General features: G+C 54.1%; 16 non-coding genes across 16 annotated transcripts; all 16 read right to left on the reverse strand.

Moving 5' to 3' along the window:
* Window positions 1-691: 691 nt before the first annotated feature.
* LOC141384129 (U1 spliceosomal RNA) lies at window positions 692-855 on the reverse strand. Its single transcript, XR_012405185.1, has one exon. It is a non-coding gene; the product is annotated as a U1 spliceosomal RNA (small nuclear RNA).
* A 1,127-nt stretch (window positions 856-1,982) lies between these two features.
* Window positions 1,983-2,146, reverse strand: LOC141384138 (U1 spliceosomal RNA). The gene has a single exon (XR_012405194.1). It is a non-coding gene; the product is annotated as a U1 spliceosomal RNA (small nuclear RNA).
* Window positions 2,147-3,273: 1,127 nt separating this feature from the next.
* Window positions 3,274-3,437, reverse strand: LOC141384133 (U1 spliceosomal RNA). The gene has a single exon (XR_012405189.1). It is a non-coding gene; the product is annotated as a U1 spliceosomal RNA (small nuclear RNA).
* Window positions 3,438-4,564: 1,127 nt separating this feature from the next.
* LOC141384123 (U1 spliceosomal RNA) lies at window positions 4,565-4,728 on the reverse strand. The gene has a single exon (XR_012405179.1). It is a non-coding gene; the product is annotated as a U1 spliceosomal RNA (small nuclear RNA).
* A 1,127-nt stretch (window positions 4,729-5,855) lies between these two features.
* On the reverse strand, window positions 5,856-6,019 carry LOC141384060 (U1 spliceosomal RNA). The gene has a single exon (XR_012405109.1). It is a non-coding gene; the product is annotated as a U1 spliceosomal RNA (small nuclear RNA).
* A 1,686-nt stretch (window positions 6,020-7,705) lies between these two features.
* Window positions 7,706-7,869, reverse strand: LOC141384130 (U1 spliceosomal RNA). The gene has a single exon (XR_012405186.1). It is a non-coding gene; the product is annotated as a U1 spliceosomal RNA (small nuclear RNA).
* Window positions 7,870-8,996: 1,127 nt separating this feature from the next.
* Window positions 8,997-9,160, reverse strand: LOC141384160 (U1 spliceosomal RNA). The gene has a single exon (XR_012405216.1). It is a non-coding gene; the product is annotated as a U1 spliceosomal RNA (small nuclear RNA).
* Window positions 9,161-10,287: 1,127 nt separating this feature from the next.
* Window positions 10,288-10,451, reverse strand: LOC141384134 (U1 spliceosomal RNA). Its single transcript, XR_012405190.1, has one exon. It is a non-coding gene; the product is annotated as a U1 spliceosomal RNA (small nuclear RNA).
* Window positions 10,452-11,578: 1,127 nt separating this feature from the next.
* Window positions 11,579-11,742, reverse strand: LOC141384061 (U1 spliceosomal RNA). The gene has a single exon (XR_012405110.1). It is a non-coding gene; the product is annotated as a U1 spliceosomal RNA (small nuclear RNA).
* Window positions 11,743-12,869: 1,127 nt separating this feature from the next.
* LOC141384156 (U1 spliceosomal RNA) lies at window positions 12,870-13,033 on the reverse strand. The gene has a single exon (XR_012405212.1). It is a non-coding gene; the product is annotated as a U1 spliceosomal RNA (small nuclear RNA).
* A 1,127-nt stretch (window positions 13,034-14,160) lies between these two features.
* On the reverse strand, window positions 14,161-14,324 carry LOC141384062 (U1 spliceosomal RNA). The gene has a single exon (XR_012405111.1). It is a non-coding gene; the product is annotated as a U1 spliceosomal RNA (small nuclear RNA).
* A 1,127-nt stretch (window positions 14,325-15,451) lies between these two features.
* LOC141384131 (U1 spliceosomal RNA) lies at window positions 15,452-15,615 on the reverse strand. The gene has a single exon (XR_012405187.1). It is a non-coding gene; the product is annotated as a U1 spliceosomal RNA (small nuclear RNA).
* A 1,127-nt stretch (window positions 15,616-16,742) lies between these two features.
* On the reverse strand, window positions 16,743-16,906 carry LOC141384163 (U1 spliceosomal RNA). Its single transcript, XR_012405219.1, has one exon. It is a non-coding gene; the product is annotated as a U1 spliceosomal RNA (small nuclear RNA).
* Window positions 16,907-18,033: 1,127 nt separating this feature from the next.
* LOC141384161 (U1 spliceosomal RNA) lies at window positions 18,034-18,197 on the reverse strand. Its single transcript, XR_012405217.1, has one exon. It is a non-coding gene; the product is annotated as a U1 spliceosomal RNA (small nuclear RNA).
* Window positions 18,198-19,324: 1,127 nt separating this feature from the next.
* Window positions 19,325-19,488, reverse strand: LOC141384162 (U1 spliceosomal RNA). Its single transcript, XR_012405218.1, has one exon. It is a non-coding gene; the product is annotated as a U1 spliceosomal RNA (small nuclear RNA).
* Window positions 19,489-20,615: 1,127 nt separating this feature from the next.
* Window positions 20,616-20,779, reverse strand: LOC141384135 (U1 spliceosomal RNA). Its single transcript, XR_012405191.1, has one exon. It is a non-coding gene; the product is annotated as a U1 spliceosomal RNA (small nuclear RNA).
* Between the last annotated feature and the right edge of the window lie 748 nt (window positions 20,780-21,527).

A 21,527-nucleotide genomic window follows, 5' to 3' on the forward strand; every position in this document is an offset into this window, starting at 1 on the left:
TAGAGCTCCGTGCTTTGCACTCTCGCCTTGTATATTTCGTGTCCTGTTTTCTTACGTCAGCCTACCAGCACAGTGCTCAAACGACATAGCTTGAAGAACACGACGGGATCTACAAACGTTCCGCAAAAGAACTTGACTGACGAAAGCGGAAGCGCTAACGGAACAACCTCCCGCTGCAGGCACCTTACATTCCTGAGACGGGAAACCACCGACGGCTGGCTGCGAAATTGCCTCTGGTTCAGATTGGTTTAGAACCGTCCCTCTGCCCAAAACGCCACAGACGTCTGCAAAAGATTGCAGTTCTTGAAACAAAGTTACCTCTGATCCGAGCAGAAGCATTCGCTTACTTAATGGCAGATAAAATGATGACCTTTCACACGGTCTGCATTCGTTCCGTCAGTAACAGCGGCAGGCCGGCAAATAAAATCCTGACGTTCCACAGGGCACACTCGCTTGGCGGACAAAAGCCACCGGGGGCTCTCTTTGCGTGTTCCTTCACCTGGTCAAACCGCTTTGAGGGGGTACCTTTCGAGTGGTTTTTCGGCGTCTGAACAGACTCTTCTAGCGACGGGTGGGCAGGCCTTCCACTACTGGAGCAAAAGAGGCTTGGCAAAGGACGAGGAAGAGAGGGAAGCGACGCTCCAGCCGGGTCCCACGCTACCGCCTGAACTCTGTCTTGAACCGCTGTGCTCAGGGGAGAGCGCGAACGCAGTCCCCCACTACCAGAAATTATGCAGTCGAGATTCCCACATTTGGGGAATTCGCAGGGGTCAGCGTGGCCGGAGTGCAATGGCCAAGCCTCGCCCTGGGTGAACCACCTTCTTGATCATGGTATCTCCCTTGCCAGGTAAGTATGAGTTGCCGGGCGGCGCAAATGGCAGCCGCCGTTTTCTATCGGCCGTACTCCAGGGCGGTGATGCCCAGCCACCGAGCATGGGGAATGGGCCAGCAACCCCTGTCTCCTGACGGCGCTGTACTTGCAGCAGACGTGCCTGTGCTTGCAAACCACTCGCTAGTAACTGTGGCAACGCATGAAGAGTTTGAGCTTCCTCCAGATGCTTGCTTCGTGTTTTGTCATCAGTTGGGGCTGCCAACACATGGATTCCACTGGACGCACTCGATCTGGGGATAACAGACCCTCTATGGGGGGAGGGGATCCTCCTGTTCTTTCTTTCTTTTCCTCCATCTGTTTTCTTCCTCTACAGATGCCGTTTTTCTCTGCTTAGTTTCTGATTTGGTCTATTTGGACATGTCGACCTCCTGCTTTGCTGCGGTTCGGACCGCCTTTGCCTAGAGCTCCGTGCTTTGCACTCTCGCCTTGTATATTTCGTGTCCTGTTTTCTTACGTCAGCCTATCAGCACAGTGCTCAAACGACATAGCTTGAAGAACACGACGGGATCTACAAACGTTCCGCAAAAGAACTTGACTGACGAAAGCGGAAGCGCTAACGGAACAACCTCCCGCTGCAGGCACCTTACATTCCTGAGACGGGAAACCACCGACGGCTGGCTGCGAAATTGCCTCTGGTTCAGATTGGTTTAGAACCGTCCCTCTGCCCAAAACGCCACAGACGTCTGCAAAAGATTGCAGTTCTTGAAACAAAGTTACCTCTGATCCGAGCAGAAGCGTTCGCTTACTTAATGGCAGATAAAATGATGACCTTTCACACGGTCTGCATTCGTTCCGTCAGTAACAGCGGCAGGCCGGCAAATAAAATCCTGACGTTCCACAGGGCACACTCGCTTGGCGGACAAAAGCCACCGGGGGCTCTCTTTGCGTGTTCCTTCACCTGGTCAAACCGCTTTAAGGGGGGACCTTTCGAGTGGTTTTTCGGCGTCTGAACAGACTCTTCTAGCGACGGGTGGGCAGGCCTTCCACTACTGGAGCAAAAGAGGCTTAGCAAAGGACGAGGAAGAGAGGGAAGCGACGCTCCAGCCGGGTCCCACGCTACCGCCTGAACTCTGTCTTGAACCGCTGTGCTCAGGGGAGAGCGCGAACGCAGTCCCCTACTACCAGAAATTATGCAGTCAAGATTCCCACATTTGGGGAATTCGCAGGGGTCAGCGTGGCCGGAGTGCAATGGCCAAGCCTCGCCCTGGGTGAACCACCTTCTTGATCATGGTATCTCCCCTGCCAGGTAATTATGAGTTGCCGGGCGGCGCAAATGGCAGCCGCCGTTTTCTATCGGCCGTACTCCAGGGCGGTGATGCCCAGCCACCGAGCATGGGGAATGGGCCAGCAACCCCTGTCTCCTGACGGCGCTGTACTTGCAGCAGACGTGCCTGTGCTTGCAAACCACTCGCTAGTAACTGTGGCAACGCATGAAGAGTTTGAGCTTCCTCCAGATGCTTGCTTCGTGTTTTGTCATCAGTTGGGGCTGCCAACACATGGATTCCACTGGACGCACTCGATCTGGGGATAACAGACCCTCTATGGGGGGAGGGGATCCTCCTGTTCTTTCTTTCTTTTCCTCCATCTGTTTTCTTCCTCTACAGATGCCGTTTTTCTCTGCTTAGTTTCTGATTTGGTCTATTTGGACATGTCGACCTCCTGCTTTGCTGCGGTTCGGACCGCCTTTGCCTAGAGCTCCGTGCTTTGCACTCTCGCCTTGTATATTTCGTGTCCTGTTTTCTTACGTCAGCCTACCAGCACAGTGCTCAAACGACATAGCTTGAAGAACACGACGGGATCTACAAACGTTCCGCAAAAGAACTTGACTGACGAAAGCGGAAGCGCTAACGGAACAACCTCCCGCTGCAGGCACCTTACATTCCTGAGACGGGAAACCACCGACGGCTGGCTGCGAAATTGCCTCTGGTTCAGATTGGTTTAGAACCGTCCCTCTGCCCAAAACGCCACAGACGTCTGCAAAAGATTGCAGTTCTTGAAACAAAGTTACCTCTGATCCGAGCAGAAGCGTTCGCTTACTTAATGGCAGATAAAATGATGACCTTTCACACGGTCTGCATTCGTTCCGTCAGTAACAGCGGCAGGCCGGCAAATAAAATCCTGACGTTCCACAGGGCACACTCGCTTGGCGGACAAAAGCCACCGGGGGCTCTCTTTGCGTGTTCCTTCACCTGGTCAAACCGCTTTGAGGGGGGACCTTTCGAGTGGTTTTTCGGCGTCTGAACAGACTCTTCTAGCGACGGGTGGGCAGGCCTTCCACTACTGGAGCAAAAGAGGCTTGGCAAAGGACGAGGAAGAGAGGGAAGCGACGCTCCAGCCGGGTCCCACGCTACCGCCTGAACTCTGTCTTGAACCGCTGTGCTCAGGGGAGAGCACGAACGCAGTCCCCTACTACCAGAAATTATGCAGTCGAGATTCCCACATTTGGGGAATTCGCAGGGGTCAGCGTGGCCGGAGTGCAATGGCCAAGCCTCGCCCTGGGTGAACCACCTTCTTGATCATGGTATCTCCCCTGCCAGGTAATTATGAGTTGCCGGGCGGCGCAAATGGCAGCCGCCGTTTTCTATCGGCCGTACTCCAGGGCGGTGATGCCCAGCCACCGAGCATGGGGAATGGGCCAGCAACCCCTGTCTCCTGACGGCGCTGTACTTGCAGCAGACGTGCCTGTGCTTGCAAACCACTCGCTAGTAACTGTGGCAACGCATGAAGAGTTTGAGCTTCCTCCAGATGCTTGCTTCGTGTTTTGTCATCAGTTGGGGCTGCCAACACATGGATTCCACTGGACGCACTCGATCTGGGGATAACAGACCCTCTATGGGGGGAGGGGATCCTCCTGTTCTTTCTTTCTTTTCCTCCATCTGTTTTCTTCCTCTACAGATGCCGTTTTTCTCTGCTTAGTTTCTGATTTGGTCTATTTGGACATGTCGACCTCCTGCTTTGCTGCGGTTCGGACCGCCTTTGCCTAGAGCTCCGTGCTTTGCACTCTCGCCTTGTATATTTCGTGTCCTGTTTTCTTACGTCAGCCTATCAGCACAGTGCTCAAACGACATAGCTTGAAGAACACGACGGGATCTACAAACGTTCCGCAAAAGAACTTGACTGACGAAAGCGGAAGCGCTAACGGAACAACCTCCCGCTGCAGGCACCTTACATTCCTGAGACGGGAAACCACCGACGGCTGGCTGCGAAATTGCCTCTGGTTCAGATTGGTTTAGAACCGTCCCTCTGCCCAAAACGCCACAGACGTCTGCAAAAGATTGCAGTTCTTGAAACAAAGTTACCTCTGATCCGAGCAGAAGCGTTCGCTTACTTAATGGCAGATAAAATGATGACCTTTCACACGGTCTGCATTCGTTCCGTCAGTAACAGCGGCAGGCCGGCAAATAAAATCCTGACGTTCCACAGGGCACACTCGCTTGGCGGACAAAAGCCACCGGGGGCTCTCTTTGCGTGTTCCTTCACCTGGTCAAACCGCTTTGAGGGGGGACCTTTCGAGTGGTTTTTCGGCGTCTGAACAGACTCTTCTAGCGACGGGTGGGCAGGCCTTCCACTACTGGAGCAAAAGAGGCTTGGCAAAGGACGAGGAAGAGAGGGAAGCGACGCTCCAGCCGGGTCCCACGCTACCGCCTGAACTCTGTCTTGAACCGCTGTGCTCAGGGGAGAGCGCGAACGCAGTCCCCCACTACCAGAAATTATGCAGTTGAGATTCCCACATTTGGGGAATTCGCAGGGGTCAGCGTGGCCGGAGTGCAATGGCCAAGCCTCGCCCTGGGTGAACCACCTTCTTGATCATGGTATCTCCCCTGCCAGGTAAGTATGAGTTGCCGGGCGGCGCAAATGGCAGCCGCCGTTTTCTATCGGCCGTACTTCAGGGCGGTGATGCCCAGCCACCGAGCATGGGGAATGGGCCAGCAACCCCTGTCTCCTGACGGCGCTGTACTTGCAGCAGACGTGCCTGTGCTTGCAAACCACTCGCTAGTAACTGTGGCAACGCATGAAGAGTTTGAGCTTCCTCCAGATGCTTGCTTCGTGTTTTGTCATCAGTTGGGGCTGCCAACACATGGATTCCACTGGACGCACTCGATCTGGGGATAACAGACCCTCTATGGGGGGAGGGGATCCTCCTGTTCTTTCTTTCTTTTCCTCCATCTGTTTTCTTCCTCTACAGATGCCGTTTTTCTCTGCTTAGTTTCTGATTTGGTCTATTTGGACATGTCGACCTCCTGCTTTGCTGCGGTTCGGACCGCCTTTGCCTAGAGCTCCGTGCTTTGCACTCTCGCCTTGTATATTTCGTGTCCTGTTTTCTTACGTCAGCCTACCAGCACAGTGCTCAAACGACATAGCTTGAAGAACACGACGGGATCTACAAACGTTCCGCAAAAGAACTTGACTGACGAAAGCGGAAGCGCTAACGGAACAACCTCCCGCTGCAGGCACCTTACATTCCTGAGACGGGAAACCACCGACGGCTGGCTGCGAAATTGCCTCTGGTTCAGATTGGTTTAGAACCGTCCCTCTGCCCAAAACGCCACAGACGTCTGCAAAAGATTGCAGTTCTTGAAACAAAGTTACCTCTGATCCGAGCAGAAGCGTTCGCTTACTTAATGGCAGATAAAATGATGACCTTTCACACGGTCTGCATTCGTTCCGTCAGTAACAGCGGCAGGCCGGCAAATAAAATCCTGACGTTCCACAGGGCACACTCGCTTGGCGGACAAAAGCCACCGGGGGCTCTCTTTGCGTGTTCCTTCACCTGGTCAAACCGCTTTGAGGGGGGACCTTTCGAGTAGTTTTTCGGCGTCTGAACAGACTCTTCTAGCGACGGGTGGGCAGGCCTTCCACTACTGGAGCAAAAGAGGCTTGGCAAAGGACGAGGAAGAGAGGGAAGCGACGCTCCAGCCGGGTCCCACGCTACCGCCTGAACTCTGTCTTGAACCGTTGTGCTCAGGGGAGAGCGCGAACGCAGTCCCCCACTACCAGAAATTATGCAGTCGAGATTCCCACATTTGGGGAATTCGCAGGGGTCAGCGTGGCCGGAGTGCAATGGCCAAGCCTCGCCCTGGGTGAACCACCTTCTTGATCATGGTATCTCCCCTGCCAGGTAAGTATGAGTTGCCGGGCGGCGCAAATGGCAGCCGCCGTTTTCTATCGGCCGTACTCCAGGGCGGTGATGCCCAGCCACCGAGCATGGGGAATGGGCCAGCAACCCCTGTCTCCTGACGGCGCTGTACTTGCAGCAGACGTGCCTGTGCTTGCAAACCACTCGCTAGTTAAGCCTGATTTATACTTCTGCGTCAAACACCGGCGTATGCTACGGCGCTGACGCATAGCCCTTCGCCGTGGCCATCGCCGTCACTGACGTGCACCTCTCAAAAAATGTAACTACACGTCGCAACGACGCGTAGCTTAAGCTCTGTGATTGGTCGGCTTGGTAGCGCTGACGAGTCTGGGCGGGACCGAGAGGCGCGCGAATGGCGCGACGCCGCGCGAGCGATTGTTTACAAGTGTGGAGTCCCGTGAAGGAGCTCCGGATGGAAAGTTTTGTTTTGTGTTTACCTCATAGTTAAAGTTGTTGCACGTCCGCCGGTTCCTGCCTCAAAATGAGCGAGTTTGAGCCACTTGTACATCCCGGAAGTGTTCAGGAAATGCAAAAAAAGTAGCGAAGAAACTTGACACAGAGGAACATTTACACCTCACTGCCAACTAGCGTTTCGGAAGTGTTAATGCAGACCGGCAGAGACAGCGCGCAGAAGTATAAATGCACAGCCACGCGCGTTGCCTGCGCCGTGGGTTACGCCGGTCACCTGACGCAGAAGTATAAATCAGGCTTAACTGTGGCAACGCATGAAGAGTTTGAGCTTCCTCCAGATGCTTGCTTCGTGTTTTGTCATCAGTTGGGGCTGCCAACACATGGATTCCACTGGACGCACTCGATCTGGGGATAACAGACCCTCTATGGGGGGAGGGGATCCTCCTGTTCTTTCTTTCTTTTACTCCATCTGTTTTCTTCCTCTACAGATGCCGTTTTTCTCTGCTTAGTTTCTGATTTGGTCTATTTGGACATGTCGACCTCCTGCTTTGCTGCGGTTCGGACCGCCTTTGCCTAGAGCTCCGTGCTTTGCACTCTCGCCTTGTATATTTCGTGTCCTGTTTTCTTACGTCAGCCTACCAGCACAGTGCTCAAACGACATAGCTTGAAGAACACGACGGGATCTACAAACGTTCCGCAAAAGAACTTGACTGACGAAAGCGGAAGCGCTAACGGAACAACCTCCCGCTGCAGGCACCTTACATTCCTGAGACGGGAAACCACCGACGGCTGGCTGCGAAATTGCCTCTGGTTCAGATTGGTTTAGAACCGTCCCTCTGCCCAAAACGCCACAGACGTCTGCAAAAGATTGCAGTTCTTGAAACAAAGTTACCTCTGATCCGAGCAGAAGCATTCGCTTACTTAATGGCAGATAAAATGATGACCTTTCACACGGTCTGCATTCGTTCCGTCAGTAACAGCGGCAGGCCGGCAAATAAAATCCTGACGTTCCACAGGGCACACTCGCTTGGCGGACAAAAGCCACCGGGGGCTCTCTTTGCGTGTTCCTTCACCTGGTCAAACCGCTTTGAGGGGGTACCTTTCGAGTGGTTTTTCGGCGTCTGAACAGACTCTTCTAGCGACGGGTGGGCAGGCCTTCCACTACTGGAGCAAAAGAGGCTTGGCAAAGGACGAGGAAGAGAGGGAAGCGACGCTCCAGCCGGGTCCCACGCTACCGCCTGAACTCTGTCTTGAACCGCTGTGCTCAGGGGAGAGCGCGAACGCAGTCCCCCACTACCAGAAATTATGCAGTCGAGATTCCCACATTTGGGGAATTCGCAGGGGTCAGCGTGGCCGGAGTGCAATGGCCAAGCCTCGCCCTGGGTGAACCACCTTCTTGATCATGGTATCTCCCTTGCCAGGTAAGTATGAGTTGCCGGGCGGCGCAAATGGCAGCCGCCGTTTTCTATCGGCCGTACTCCAGGGCGGTGATGCCCAGCCACCGAGCATGGGGAATGGGCCAGCAACCCCTGTCTCCTGACGGCGCTGTACTTGCAGCAGACGTGCCTGTGCTTGCAAACCACTCGCTAGTAACTGTGGCAACGCATGAAGAGTTTGAGCTTCCTCCAGATGCTTGCTTCGTGTTTTGTCATCAGTTGGGGCTGCCAACACATGGATTCCACTGGACGCACTCGATCTGGGGATAACAGACCCTCTATGGGGGGAGGGGATCCTCCTGTTCTTTCTTTCTTTTCCTCCATCTGTTTTCTTCCTCTACAGATGCCGTTTTTCTCTGCTTAGTTTCTGATTTGGTCTATTTGGACATGTCGACCTCCTGCTTTGCTGCGGTTCGGACCGCCTTTGCCTAGAGCTCCGTGCTTTGCACTCTCGCCTTGTATATTTCGTGTCCTGTTTTCTTACGTCAGCCTATCAGCACAGTGCTCAAACGACATAGCTTGAAGAACACGACGGGATCTACAAACGTTCCGCAAAAGAACTTGACTGACGAAAGCGGAAGCGCTAACGGAACAACCTCCCGCTGCAGGCACCTTACATTCCTGAGACGGGAAACCACCGACGGCTGGCTGCGAAATTGCCTCTGGTTCAGATTGGTTTAGAACCGTCCCTCTGCCCAAAACGCCACAGACGTCTGCAAAAGATTGCAGTTCTTGAAACAAAGTTACCTCTGATCCGAGCAGAAGCGTTCGCTTACTTAATGGCAGATAAAATGATGACCTTTCACACGGTCTGCATTCGTTCCGTCAGTAACAGCGGCAGGCCGGCAAATAAAATCCTGACGTTCCACAGGGCACACTCGCTTGGCGGACAAAAGCCACCGGGGGCTCTCTTTGCGTGTTCCTTCACCTGGTCAAACCGCTTTGAGGGGGGACCTTTCGAGTGGTTTTTCGGCGTCTGAACAGACTCTTCTAGCGACGGGTGGGCAGGCCTTCCACTACTGGAGCAAAAGAGGCTTGGCAAAGGACGAGGAAGAGAGGGAAGCGACGCTCCAGCCGGGTCCCACGCTACCGCCTGAACTCTGTCTTGAACCGCTGTGCTCAGGGGAGAGCGCGAACGCAGTCCCCTACTACCAGAAATTATGCAGTCGAGATTCCCACATTTGGGGAATTTGCAGGGGTCAGCGTGGCCGGAGTGCAATGGCCAAGCCTCGCCCTGGGTGAACCACCTTCTTGATCATGGTATCTCCCTTGCCAGGTAAGTATGAGTTGCCGGGCGGCGCAAATGGCAGCCGCCGTTTTCTATCGGCCGTACTCCAGGGCGGTGATGCCCAGCCACCGAGCATGGGGAATGGGCCAGCAACCCCTGTCTCCTGACGGCGCTGTACTTGCAGCAGACGTGCCTGTGCTTGCAAACCACTCGCTAGTAACTGTGGCAACGCATGAAGAGTTTGAGCTTCCTCCAGATGCTTGCTTCGTGTTTTGTCATCAGTTGGGGCTGCCAACACATGGATTCCACTGGACGCACTCGATCTGGGGATAACAGACCCTCTATGGGGGGAGGGGATCCTCCTGTTCTTTCTTTCTTTTCCTCCATCTGTTTTCTTCCTCTACAGATGCCGTTTTTCTCTGCTTAGTTTCTGATTTGGTCTATTTGGACATGTCGACCTCCTGCTTTGCTGCGGTTCGGACCGCCTTTGCCTAGAGCTCCGTGCTTTGCACTCTCGCCTTGTATATTTCGTGTCCTGTTTTCTTACGTCAGCCTACCAGCACAGTGCTCAAACGACATAGCTTGAAGAACACGACGGGATCTACAAACGTTCCGCAAAAGAACTTGACTGACGAAAGCGGAAGCGCTAACGGAACAACCTCCCGCTGCAGGCACCTTACATTCCTGAGACGGGAAACCACCGACGGCTGGCTGCGAAATTGCCTCTGGTTCAGATTGGTTTAGAACCGTCCCTCTGCCCAAAACGCCACAGACGTCTGCAAAAGATTGCAGTTCTTGAAACAAAGTTACCTCTGATCCGAGCAGAAGCGTTCGCTTACTTAATGGCAGATAAAATGATGACCTTTCACACGGTCTGCATTCGTTCCGTCAGTAACAGCGGCAGGCCGGCAAATAAAATCCTGACGTTCCACAGGGCACACTCGCTTGGCGGACAAAAGCCACCGGGGGCTCTCTTTGCGTGTTCCTTCACCTGGTCAAACCGCTTTGAGGGGGGACCTTTCGAGTGGTTTTTCGGCGTCTGAACAGACTCTTCTAGCGACGGGTGGGCAGGCCTTCCACTACTGGAGCAAAAGAGGCTTGGCAAAGGACGAGGAAGAGAGGGAAGCGACGCTCCAGCCGGGTCCCACGCTACCGCCTGAACTCTGTCTTGAACCGCTGTGCTCAGGGGAGAGCGCAAACGCAGTCCCCTACTACCAGAAATTATGCAGTCGAGATTCCCACATTTGGGGAATTCGCAGGGGTCAGCGTGGCCGGAGTGCAATGGCCAAGCCTCGCCCTGGGTGAACCACCTTCTTGATCATGGTATCTCCCTTGCCAGGTAAGTATGAGTTGCCGGGCGGCGCAAATGGCAGCCGCCGTTTTCTATCGGCCGTACTCCAGGGCGGTGATGCCCAGCCACCGAGCATGGGGAATGGGCCAGCAACCCCTGTCTCCTGACGGCGCTGTACTTGCAGCAGACGTGCCTGTGCTTGCAAACCACTCGCTAGTAACTGTGGCAACGCATGAAGAGTTTGAGCTTCCTCCAGATGCTTGCTTCGTGTTTTGTCATCAGTTGGGGCTGCCAACACATGGATTCCACTGGACGCACTCGATCTGGGGATAACAGACCCTCTATGGGGGGAGGGGATCCTCCTGTTCTTTCTTTCTTTTCCTCCATCTGTTTTCTTCCTCTACAGATGCCGTTTTTCTCTGCTTAGTTTCTGATTTGGTCTATTTGGACATGTCGACCTCCTGCTTTGCTGCGGTTCGGACCGCCTTTGCCTAGAGCTCCGTGCTTTGCACTCTCGCCTTGTATATTTCGTGTCCTGTTTTCTTACGTCAGCCTATCAGCACAGTGCTCAAACGACATAGCTTGAAGAACACGACGGGATCTACAAACGTTCCGCAAAAGAACTTGACTGACGAAAGCGGAAGCGCTAACGGAACAACCTCCCGCTGCAGGCACCTTACATTCCTGAGACGGGAAACCACCGACGGCTGGCTGCGAAATTGCCTCTGGTTCAGATTGGTTTAGAACCGTCCCTCTGCCCAAAACGCCACAGACGTCTGCAAAAGATTGCAGTTCTTGAAACAAAGTTACCTCTGATCCGAGCAGAAGCGTTCGCTTACTTAATGGCAGATAAAATGATGACCTTTCACACGGTCTGCATTCGTTCCGTCAGTAACAGCGGCAGGCCGGCAAATAAAATCCTGACGTTCCACAGGGCACACTCGCTTGGCGGACAAAAGCCACCGGGGGCTCTCTTTGCGTGTTCCTTCACCTGGTCAAACCGCTTTGAGGGGGGACCTTTCGAGTAGTTTTTCGGCGTCTGAACAGACTCTTCTAGCGACGGGTGGGCAGGCCTTCCACTACTGGAGCAAAAGAGGCTTGGCAAAGGACGAGGAAGAGAGGGAAGCGACGCTCCAGCCGGGTCCCACGCTACCGCCTGAACTCTGTCTTGAACCGCTGTGCTCAGGGGAGAGCGCGAACGCAGTCCCCCACTACCAGAAATTATGCAGTCGAGATTCCCACATTTGGGGAATTCGCAGGGGTCAGCGTGGCCGGAGTGCAATGGCCAAGCCTCGCCCTGGGTGAACCACCTTCTTGATCATGGTATCTCCCCTGCCAGGTAAGTATGAGTTGCCGGGCGGCGCAAATGGCAGCCGCCGTTTTCTATCGGCCGTACTTCAGGGCGGTGATGCCCAGCCACCGAGCATGGGGAATGGGCCAGCAACCCCTGTCTCCTGACGGCGCTGTACTTGCAGCAGACGTGCCTGTGCTTGCAAACCACTCGCTAGTAACTGTGGCAACGCATGAAGAGTTTGAGCTTCCTCCAGATGCTTGCTTCGTGTTTTGTCATCAGTTGGGGCTGCCAACACATGGATTCCACTGGACGCACTCGATCTGGGGATAACAGACCCTCTATGGGGGGAGGGGATCCTCCTGTTCTTTCTTTCTTTTCCTCCATCTGTTTTCTTCCTCTACAGATGCCGTTTTTCTCTGCTTAGTTTCTGATTTGGTCTATTTGGACATGTCGACCTCCTGCTTTGCTGCGGTTCGGACCGCCTTTGCCTAGAGCTCCGTGCTTTGCACTCTCGCCTTGTATATTTCGTGTCCTGTTTTCTTACGTCAGCCTACCAGCACAGTGCTCAAACGACATAGCTTGAAGAACACGACGGGATCTACAAACGTTCCGCAAAAGAACTTGACTGATGAAAGCGGAAGCGCTAACGGAACAACCTCCCGCTGCAGGCACCTTACATTCCTGAGACGGGAAACCACCGACGGCTGGCTGCGAAATTGCCTCTGGTTCAGATTGGTTTAGAACCGTCCCTCTGCCCAAAACGCCACAGACGTCTGCAAAAGATTGCAGTTCTTGAAACAAAGTTACCTCTGATCCGAGCAGAAGCGTTCGCTTACTTAATGGCAGATAAAATGATGACCTTTCACACGGTCTGCATTCGTTCCGTCAGTAACAGCGGCAGGCCGGCAAATAAAATCCTGACGTTCCACAGGGCACACTCGCTTGGCGGACAAAAGCCACCGGGGGCTCTCTTTGCGTGTTCCTTCACCTGGTCAAACCGCTTTGAGGGGGGACCTTTCGAGTAGTTTTTCGGCGTCTGAACAGACTCTTCTAGCGACGGGTGGGCAGGCCTTCCACTACTGGAGCAAAAGAGGCTTGGCAAAGGACGAGGAAGAGAGGGAAGCGACGCTCCAGCCGGGTCCCACGCTACCGCCTGAACTCTGTCTTGAACCGCTGTGCTCAGGGGAGAGCGCGAACGCAGTCCCCCACTACCAGAAATTATGCAGTCGAGATTCCCACATTTGGGGAATTCGCAGGGGTCAGCGTGGTCGGAGTGTAATGGCCAAGCCTCGCCCTGGGTGAACCACCTTCTTGATCATGGTATCTCCCCTGCCAGGTAAGTATGAGTTGCCGGGCGGCGCAAATGGCAGCCGCCGTTTTCTATCGGCCGTACTCCAGGGCGGTGATGCCCAGCCACCGAGCATGGGGAATGGGCCAGCAACCCCTGTCTCCTGACGGCGCTGTACTTGCAGCAGACGTGCCTGTGCTTGCAAACCACTCGCTAGTAACTGTGGCAACGCATGAAGAGTTTGAGCTTCCTCCAGATGCTTGCTTCGTGTTTTGTCATCAGTTGGGGCTGCCAACACATGGATTCCACTGGACGCACTCGATCTGGGGATAACAGACCCTCTATGGGGGGAGGGGATCCTCCTGTTCTTTCTTTCTTTTCCTCCATCTGTTTTCTTCCTCTACAGATGCCGTTTTTCTCTGCTTAGTTTCTGATTTGGTCTATTTGGACATGTCGACCTCCTGCTTTGCTGCGGTTCGGACCGCCTTTGCCTAGAGCTCCGTGCGTTGCACTCTCGCCTTGTATATTTCGTGCCCTGTTTTCTTACGTCAGCCTATCAGCACAGTGCTCAAACGACATAGCTTGAAGAACACGACGGGATCTACAAACGTTCCGCAAAAGAACTTGACTGACGAAAGCGGAAGCGCTAACGGAACAACCTCCCGCTGCAGGCACCTTACATTCCTGAGACAGGAAACCACCGACGGCTGGCTGCGAAATTGCCTCTGGTTCAGATTGGTTTAGAACCGTCCCTCTGCCCAAAACGCCACAGACGTCTGCAAAAGATTGCAGTTCTTGAAACAAAGTTACCTCTGATCCGAGCAGAAGCGTTCGCTTACTTAATGGCAGATAAAATGATGACCTTTCACACGGTCTGCATTCGTTCCGTCAGTAACAGCGGCAGGCCGGCAAATAAAATCCTGACGTTCCACAGGGCACACTCGCTTGGCGGACAAAAGCCACCGGGGGCTCTCTTTGCGTGTTCCTTCACCTGGTCAAACCGCTTTGAGGGGGGACCTTTCGAGTAGTTTTTCGGCGTCTGAACAGACTCTTCTAGCGACGGGTGGGCAGGCCTTCCACTACTGGAGCAAAAGAGGCTTGGCAAAGGACGAGGAAGAGAGGGAAGCGACGCTCCAGCCGGGTCCCACGCTACCGCCTGAACTCTGTCTTGAACCGCTGTGCTCAGGGGAGAGCGCGAACGCAGTCCCCCACTACCAGAAATTATGCAGTCGAGATTCCCACATTTGGGGAATTCGCAGGGGTCAGCGTGGCCGGAGTGCAATGGCCAAGCCTCGCCCTGGGTGAACCACCTTCTTGATCATGGTATCTCCCCTGCCAGGTAAGTATGAGTTGCCGGGCGGCGCAAATGGCAGCCGCCGTTTTCTATCGGCCGTACTTCAGGGCGGTGATGCCCAGCCACCGAGCATGGGGAATGGGCCAGCAACCCCTGTCTCCTGACGGCGCTGTACTTGCAGCAGACGTGCCTGTGCTTGCAAACCACTCGCTAGTAACTGTGGCAACGCATGAAGAGTTTGAGCTTCCTCCAGATGCTTGCTTCGTGTTTTGTCATCAGTTGGGGCTGCCAACACATGGATTCCACTGGACGCACTCGATCTGGGGATAACAGACCCTCTATGGGGGGAGGGGATCCTCCTGTTCTTTCTTTCTTTTCCTCCATCTGTTTTCTTCCTCTACAGATGCCGTTTTTCTCTGCTTAGTTTCTGATTTGGTCTATTTGGACATGTCGACCTCCTGCTTTGCTGCGGTTCGGACCGCCTTTGCCTAGAGCTCCGTGCTTTGCACTCTCGCCTTGTATATTTCGTGTCCTGTTTTCTTACGTCAGCCTACCAGCACAGTGCTCAAACGACATAGCTTGAAGAACACGACGGGATCTACAAACGTTCCGCAAAAGAACTTGACTGACGAAAGCGGAATCGCTAACGGAACAACCTCCCGCTGCAGGCACCTTACATTCCTGAGACGGGAAACCACCGACGGCTGGCTGCGAAATTGCCTCTGGTTCAGATTGGTTTAGAACCGTCCCTCTGCCCAAAACGCCACAGACGTCTGCAAAAGATTGCAGTTCTTGAAACAAAGTTACCTCTGATCCGAGCAGAAGCATTCGCTTACTTAATGGCAGATAAAATGATGACCTTTCACACGGTCTGCATTCGTTCCGTCAGTAACAGCGGCAGGCCGGCAAATAAAATCCTGACGTTCCACAGGGCACACTCGCTTGGCGGACAAAAGCCACCGGGGGCTCTCTTTGCGTGTTCCTTCACCTGGTCAAACCGCTTTGAGGGGGTACCTTTCGAGTGGTTTTTCGGCGTCTGAACAGACTCTTCTAGCGACGGGTGGGCAGGCCTTCCACTACTGGAGCAAAAGAGGCTTGGCAAAGGACGAGGAAGAGAGGGAAGCGACGCTCCAGCCGGGTCCCACGCTACCGCCTGAACTCTGTCTTGAACCGCTGTGCTCAGGGGAGAGCGCGAACGCAGTCCCCCACTACCAGAAATTATGCAGTCGAGATTCCCACATTTGGGGAATTCGCAGGGGTCAGCGTGGCCGGAGTGCAATGGCCAAGCCTCGCCCTGGGTGAACCACCTTCTTGATCATGGTATCTCCCTTGCCAGGTAAGTATGAGTTGCCGGGCGGCGCAAATGGCAGCCGCCGTTTTCTATCGGCCGTACTCCAGGGCGGTGATGCCCAGCCACCGAGCATGGGGAATGGGCCAGCAACCCCTGTCTCCTGACGGCGCTGTACTTGCAGCAGACGTGCCTGTGCTTGCAAACCACTCGCTAGTAACTGTGGCAACGCATGAAGAGTTTGAGCTTCCTCCAGATGCTTGCTTCGTGTTTTGTCATCAGTTGGGGCTGCCAACACATGGATTCCACTGGACGCACTCGATCTGGGGATAACAGACCCTCTATGGGGGGAGGGGATCCTCCTGTTCTTTCTTTCTTTTCCTCCATCTGTTTTCTTCCTCTACAGATGCCGTTTTTCTCTGCTTAGTTTCTGATTTGGTCTATTTGGACATGTCGACCTCCTGCTTTGCTGCGGTTCGGACCGCCTTTGCCTAGAGCTCCGTGCTTTGCACTCTCGCCTTGTATATTTCGTGTCCTGTTTTCTTACGTCAGCCTATCAGCACAGTGCTCAAACGACATAGCTTGAAGAACACGACGGGATCTACAAACGTTCCGCAAAAGAACTTGACTGACGAAAGCGGAAGCGCTAACGGAACAACCTCCCGCTGCAGGCACCTTACATTCCTGAGACGGGAAACCACCGACGGCTGGCTGCGAAATTGCCTCTGGTTCAGATTGGTTTAGAACCGTCCCTCTGCCCAAAACGCCACAGACGTCTGCAAAAGATTGCAGTTCTTGAAACAAAGTTACCTCTGATCCGAGCAGAAGCGTTCGCTTACTTAATGGCAGATAAAATGATGACCTTTCACACGGTCTGCATTCGTTCCGTCAGTAACAGCGGCAGGCCGGCAAATAAAATCCTGACGTTCCACAGGGCACACTCGCTTGGCGGACAAAAGCCACCGGGGGCTCTCTTTGCGTGTTCCTTCACCTGGTCAAACCGCTTTGAGGGGGGACCTTTCGAGTGGTTTTTCGGCGTCTGAACAGACTCTTCTAGCGACGGGTGGGCAGGCCTTCCACTACTGGAGCAAAAGAGGCTTGGCAAAGGACGAGGAAGAGAGGGAAGCGACGCTCCAGCCGGGTCCCACGCTACCGCCTGAACTCTGTCTTGAACCGCTGTGCTCAGGGGAGAGCGCGAACGCAGTCCCCTACTACCAGAAATTATGCAGTCGAGATTCCCACATTTGGGGAATTTACAGGGGTCAGCGTGGCCGGAGTGCAATGGCCAAGCCTCGCCCTGGGTGAACCACCTTCTTGATCATGGTATCTCCCTTGCCAGGTAAGTATGAGTTGCCGGGCGGCGCAAATGGCAGCCGCCGTTTTCTATCGGCCGTACTCCAGGGCGGTGATGCCCAGCCACCGAGCATGGGGAATGGGCCAGCAACCCCTGTCTCCTGACGGCGCTGTACTTGCAGCAGACGTGCCTGTGCTTGCAAACCACTCGCTAGTAACTGTGGCAACGCATGAAGAGTTTGAGCTTCCTCCAGATGCTTGCTTCGTGTTTTGTCATCAGTTGGGGCTGCCAACACATGGATTCCACTGGACGCACTCGATCTGGGGATAACAGACCCTCTATGGGGGGAGGGGATCCTCCTGTTCTTTCTTTCTTTTCCTCCATCTGTTTTCTTCCTCTACAGATGCCGTTTTTCTCTGCTTAGTTTCTGATTTGGTCTATTTGGACATGTCGACCTCCTGCTTTGCTGCGGTTCGGACCGCCTTTGCCTAGAGCTCCGTGCTTTGCACTCTCGCCTTGTATATTTCGTGTCCTGTTTTCTTACGTCAGCCTACCAGCACAGTGCTCAAACGACATAGCTTGAAGAACACGACGGGATCTACAAACGTTCCGCAAAAGAACTTGACTGACGAAAGCGGAAGCGCTAACGGAACAACCTCCCGCTGCAGGCACCTTACATTCCTGAGACGGGAAACCACAGACGGCTGGCTGCGAAATTGCCTCTGGTTCAGATTGGTTTAGAACAGTCCCTCTGCCCAAAACGCCACAGACGTCTGCAAAAGATTGCAGTTCTTGAAACAAAGTTACCTCTGATCCGAGCAGAAGCGTTCGCTTACTTAATGGCAGATAAAATGATGACCTTTCACACGGTCTGCATTCGTTCCGTCAGTAACAGCGGCAGGCCGGCAAATAAAATCCTGACGTTCCACAGGGCACACTCGCTTGGCGGACAAAAGCCACCGGGGGCTCTCTTTGCGTGTTCCTTCACCTGGTCAAACCGCTTTGAGGGGGGACCTTTCGAGTGGTTTTTCGGCGTCTGAACAGACTCTTCTAGCGACGGGTGGGCAGGCCTTCCACTACTGGAGCAAAAGAGGCTTGGCAAAGGACGAGGAAGAGAGGGAAGCGACGCTCCAGCCGGGTCCCACGCTACCGCCTGAACTCTGTCTTGAACCGCTGTGCTCAGGGGAGAGCGCGAACGCAGTCCCCTACTACCAGAAATTATGCAGTCGAGATTCCCACATTTGGGGAATTTGCAGGGGTCAGCGTGGCCGGAGTGCAATGGCCAAGCCTCGCCCTGGGTGAACCACCTTCTTGATCATGGTATCTCCCTTGCCAGGTAAGTATGAGTTGCCGGGCGGCGCAAATGGCAGCCGCCGTTTTCTATCGGCCGTACTCCAGGGCGGTGATGCCCAGCCACCGAGCATGGGGAATGGGCCAGCAACCCCTGTCTCCTGACGGCGCTGTACTTGCAGCAGACGTGCCTGTGCTTGCAAACCACTCGCTAGTAACTGTGGCAACGCATGAAGAGTTTGAGCTTCCTCCAGATGCTTGCTTCGTGTTTTGTCATCAGTTGGGGCTGCCAACACATGGATTCCACTGGACGCACTCGATCTGGGGATAACAGACCCTCTATGGGGGGAGGGGATCCTCCTGTTCTTTCTTTCTTTTCCTCCATCTGTTTTCTTCCTCTACAGATGCCGTTTTTCTCTGCTTAGTTTCTGATTTGGTCTATTTGGACATGTCGACCTCCTGCTTTGCTGCGGTTCGGACCGCCTTTGCCTAGAGCTCCGTGCTTTGCACTCTCGCCTTGTATATTTCGTGTCCTGTTTTCTTACGTCAGCCTACCAGCACAGTGCTCAAACGACATAGCTTGAAGAACACGACGGGATCTACAAACGTTCCGCAAAAGAACTTGACTGACGAAAGCGGAAGCGCTAACGGAACAACCTCCCGCTGCAGGCACCTTACATTCCTGAGACGGGAAACCACCGACGGCTGGCTGCGAAATTGCCTCTGGTTCAGATTGGTTTAGAACCGTCCCTCTGCCCAAAACGCCACAGACGTCTGCAAAAGATTGCAGTTCTTGAAACAAAGTTACCTCTGATCCGAGCAGAAGCGTTCGCTTACTTAATGGCAGATAAAATGATGACCTTTCACACGGTCTGCATTCGTTCCGTCAGTAACAGCGGCAGGCCGGCAAATAAAATCCTGACGTTCCACAGGGCACACTCGCTTGGCGGACAAAAGCCACCGGGGGCTCTCTTTGCGTGTTCCTTCACCTGGTCAAACCGCTTTGAGGGGGGACCTTTCGAGTGGTTTTTCGGCGTCTGAACAGACTCTTCTAGCGACGGGTGGGCAGGCCTTCCACTACTGGAGCAAAAGAGGCTTGGCAAAGGACGAGGAAGAGAGGGAAGCGACGCTCCAGCCGGGTCCCACGCTACCGCCTGAACTCTGTCTTGAACCGCTGTGCTCAGGGGAGAGCGCGAACGCAGTCCCCTACTACCAGAAATTATGCAGTCGAGATTCCCACATTTGGGGAATTTGCAGGGGTCAGCGTGGCCGGAGTGCAATGGCCAAGCCTCGCCCTGGGTGAACCACCTTCTTGATCATGGTATCTCCCTTGCCAGGTAAGTATGAGTTGCCGGGCGGCGCAAATGGCAGCCGCCGTTTTCTATCGGCCGTACTCCAGGGCGGTGATGCCCAGCCACCGAGCATGGGGAATGGGCCAGCAACCCCTGTCTCCTGACGGCGCTGTACTTGCAGCAGACGTGCCTGTGCTTGCAAACCACTCGCTAGTAACTGTGGCAACGCATGAAGAGTTTGAGCTTCCTCCAGATGCTTGCTTCGTGTTTTGTCATCAGTTGGGGCTGCCAACACATGGATTCCACTGGACGCACTCGATCTGGGGATAACAGACCCTCTATGGGGGGAGGGGATCCTCCTGTTCTTTCTTTCTTTTCCTCCATCTGTTTTCTTCCTCTACAGATGCCGTTTTTCTCTGCTTAGTTTCTGATTTGGTCTATTTGGACATGTCGACCTCCTGCTTTGCTGCGGTTCGGACCGCCTTTGCCTAGAGCTCCGTGCTTTGCACTCTCGCCTTGTATATTTCGTGTCCTGTTTTCTTACGTCAGCCTACCAGCACAGTGCTCAAACGACATAGCTTGAAGAACACGACGGGATCTACAAACGTTCCGCAAAAGAACTTGACTGACGAAAGCGGAAGCGCTAACGGAACAACCTCCCGCTGCAGGCACCTTACATTCCTGAGACGGGAAACCACCGACGGCTGGCTGCGAAATTGCCTCTGGTTCAGATTGGTTTAGAACCGTCCCTCTGCCCAAAACGCCACAGACGTCTGCAAAAGATTGCAGTTCTTGAAACAAAGTTACCTCTGATCCGAGCAGAAGCGTTCGCTTACTTAATGGCAGATAAAATGATGACCTTTCACACGGTCTGCATTCGTTCCGTCAGTAACAGCGGCAGGCCGGCAAATAAAATCCTGACGTTCCACAGGGCACACTCGCTTGGCGGACAAAAGCCACCGGGGGCTCTCTTTGCGTGTTCCTTCACCTGGTCAAACCGCTTTGAGGGGGGACCTTTCGAGTGGTTTTTCGGCGTCTGAACAGACTCTTCTAGCGACGGGTGGGCAGGCCTTCCACTACTGGAGCAAAAGAGGCTTGGCAAAGGACGAGGAAGAGAGGGAAGCGACGCTCCAGCCGGGTCCCACGCTACCGCCTGAACTCTGTCTTGAACCGCTGTGCTCAGGGGAGAGCGCAAACGCAGTCCCCTACTACCAGAAATTATGCAGTCGAGATTCCCACATTTGGGGAATTCGCAGGGGTCAGCGTGGCCGGAGTGCAATGGCCAAGCCTCGCCCTGGGTGAACCACCTTCTTGATCATGGTATCTCCCTTGCCAGGTAAGTATGAGTTGCCGGGCGGCGCAAATGGCAGCCGCCGTTTTCTATCGGCCGTACTCCAGGGCGGTGATGCCCAGCCACCGAGCATGGGGAATGGGCCAGCAACCCCTGTCTCCTGACGGCGCTGTACTTGCAGCAGACGTGCCTGTGCTTGCAAACCACTCGCTAGTAACTGTGGCAACGCATGAAGAGTTTGAGCTTCCTCCAGATGCTTGCTTCGTGTTTTGTCATCAGTTGGGGCTGCCAACACATGGATTCCACTGGACGCACTCGATCTGGGGATAACAGACCCTCTATGGGGGGAGGGGATCCTCCTGTTCTTTCTTTCTTTTCCTCCATCTGTTTTCTTCCTCTACAGATGCCGTTTTTCTCTGCTTAGTTTCTGATTTGGTCTATTTGGACATGTCGACCTCCTGCTTTGCTGCGGTTCGGACCGCCTTTGCCTAGAGCTCCGTGCTTTGCACTCTCGCCTTGTATATTTCGTGTCCTGTTTTCTTACGTCAGCCTATCAGCACAGTGCTCAAACGACATAGCTTGAAGAACACGACGGGATCTACAAACGTTCCGCAAAAGAACTTGACTGACGAAAGCGGAAGCGCTAACGGAACAACCTCCCGCTGCAGGCACCTTACATTCCTGAGACGGGAAACCACCGACGGCTGGCTGCGAAATTGCCTCTGGTTCAGATTGGTTTAGAACCGTCCCTCTGCCCAAAACGCCACAGACGTCTGCAAAAGATTGCAGTTCTTGAAACAA

This window comes from Danio rerio, chromosome 4 (assembly GCF_049306965.1).
Source record: "Danio rerio strain Tuebingen ecotype United States chromosome 4, GRCz12tu, whole genome shotgun sequence".
NCBI classification, from domain to species: domain Eukaryota; kingdom Metazoa; phylum Chordata; class Actinopteri; order Cypriniformes; family Danionidae; genus Danio; species Danio rerio.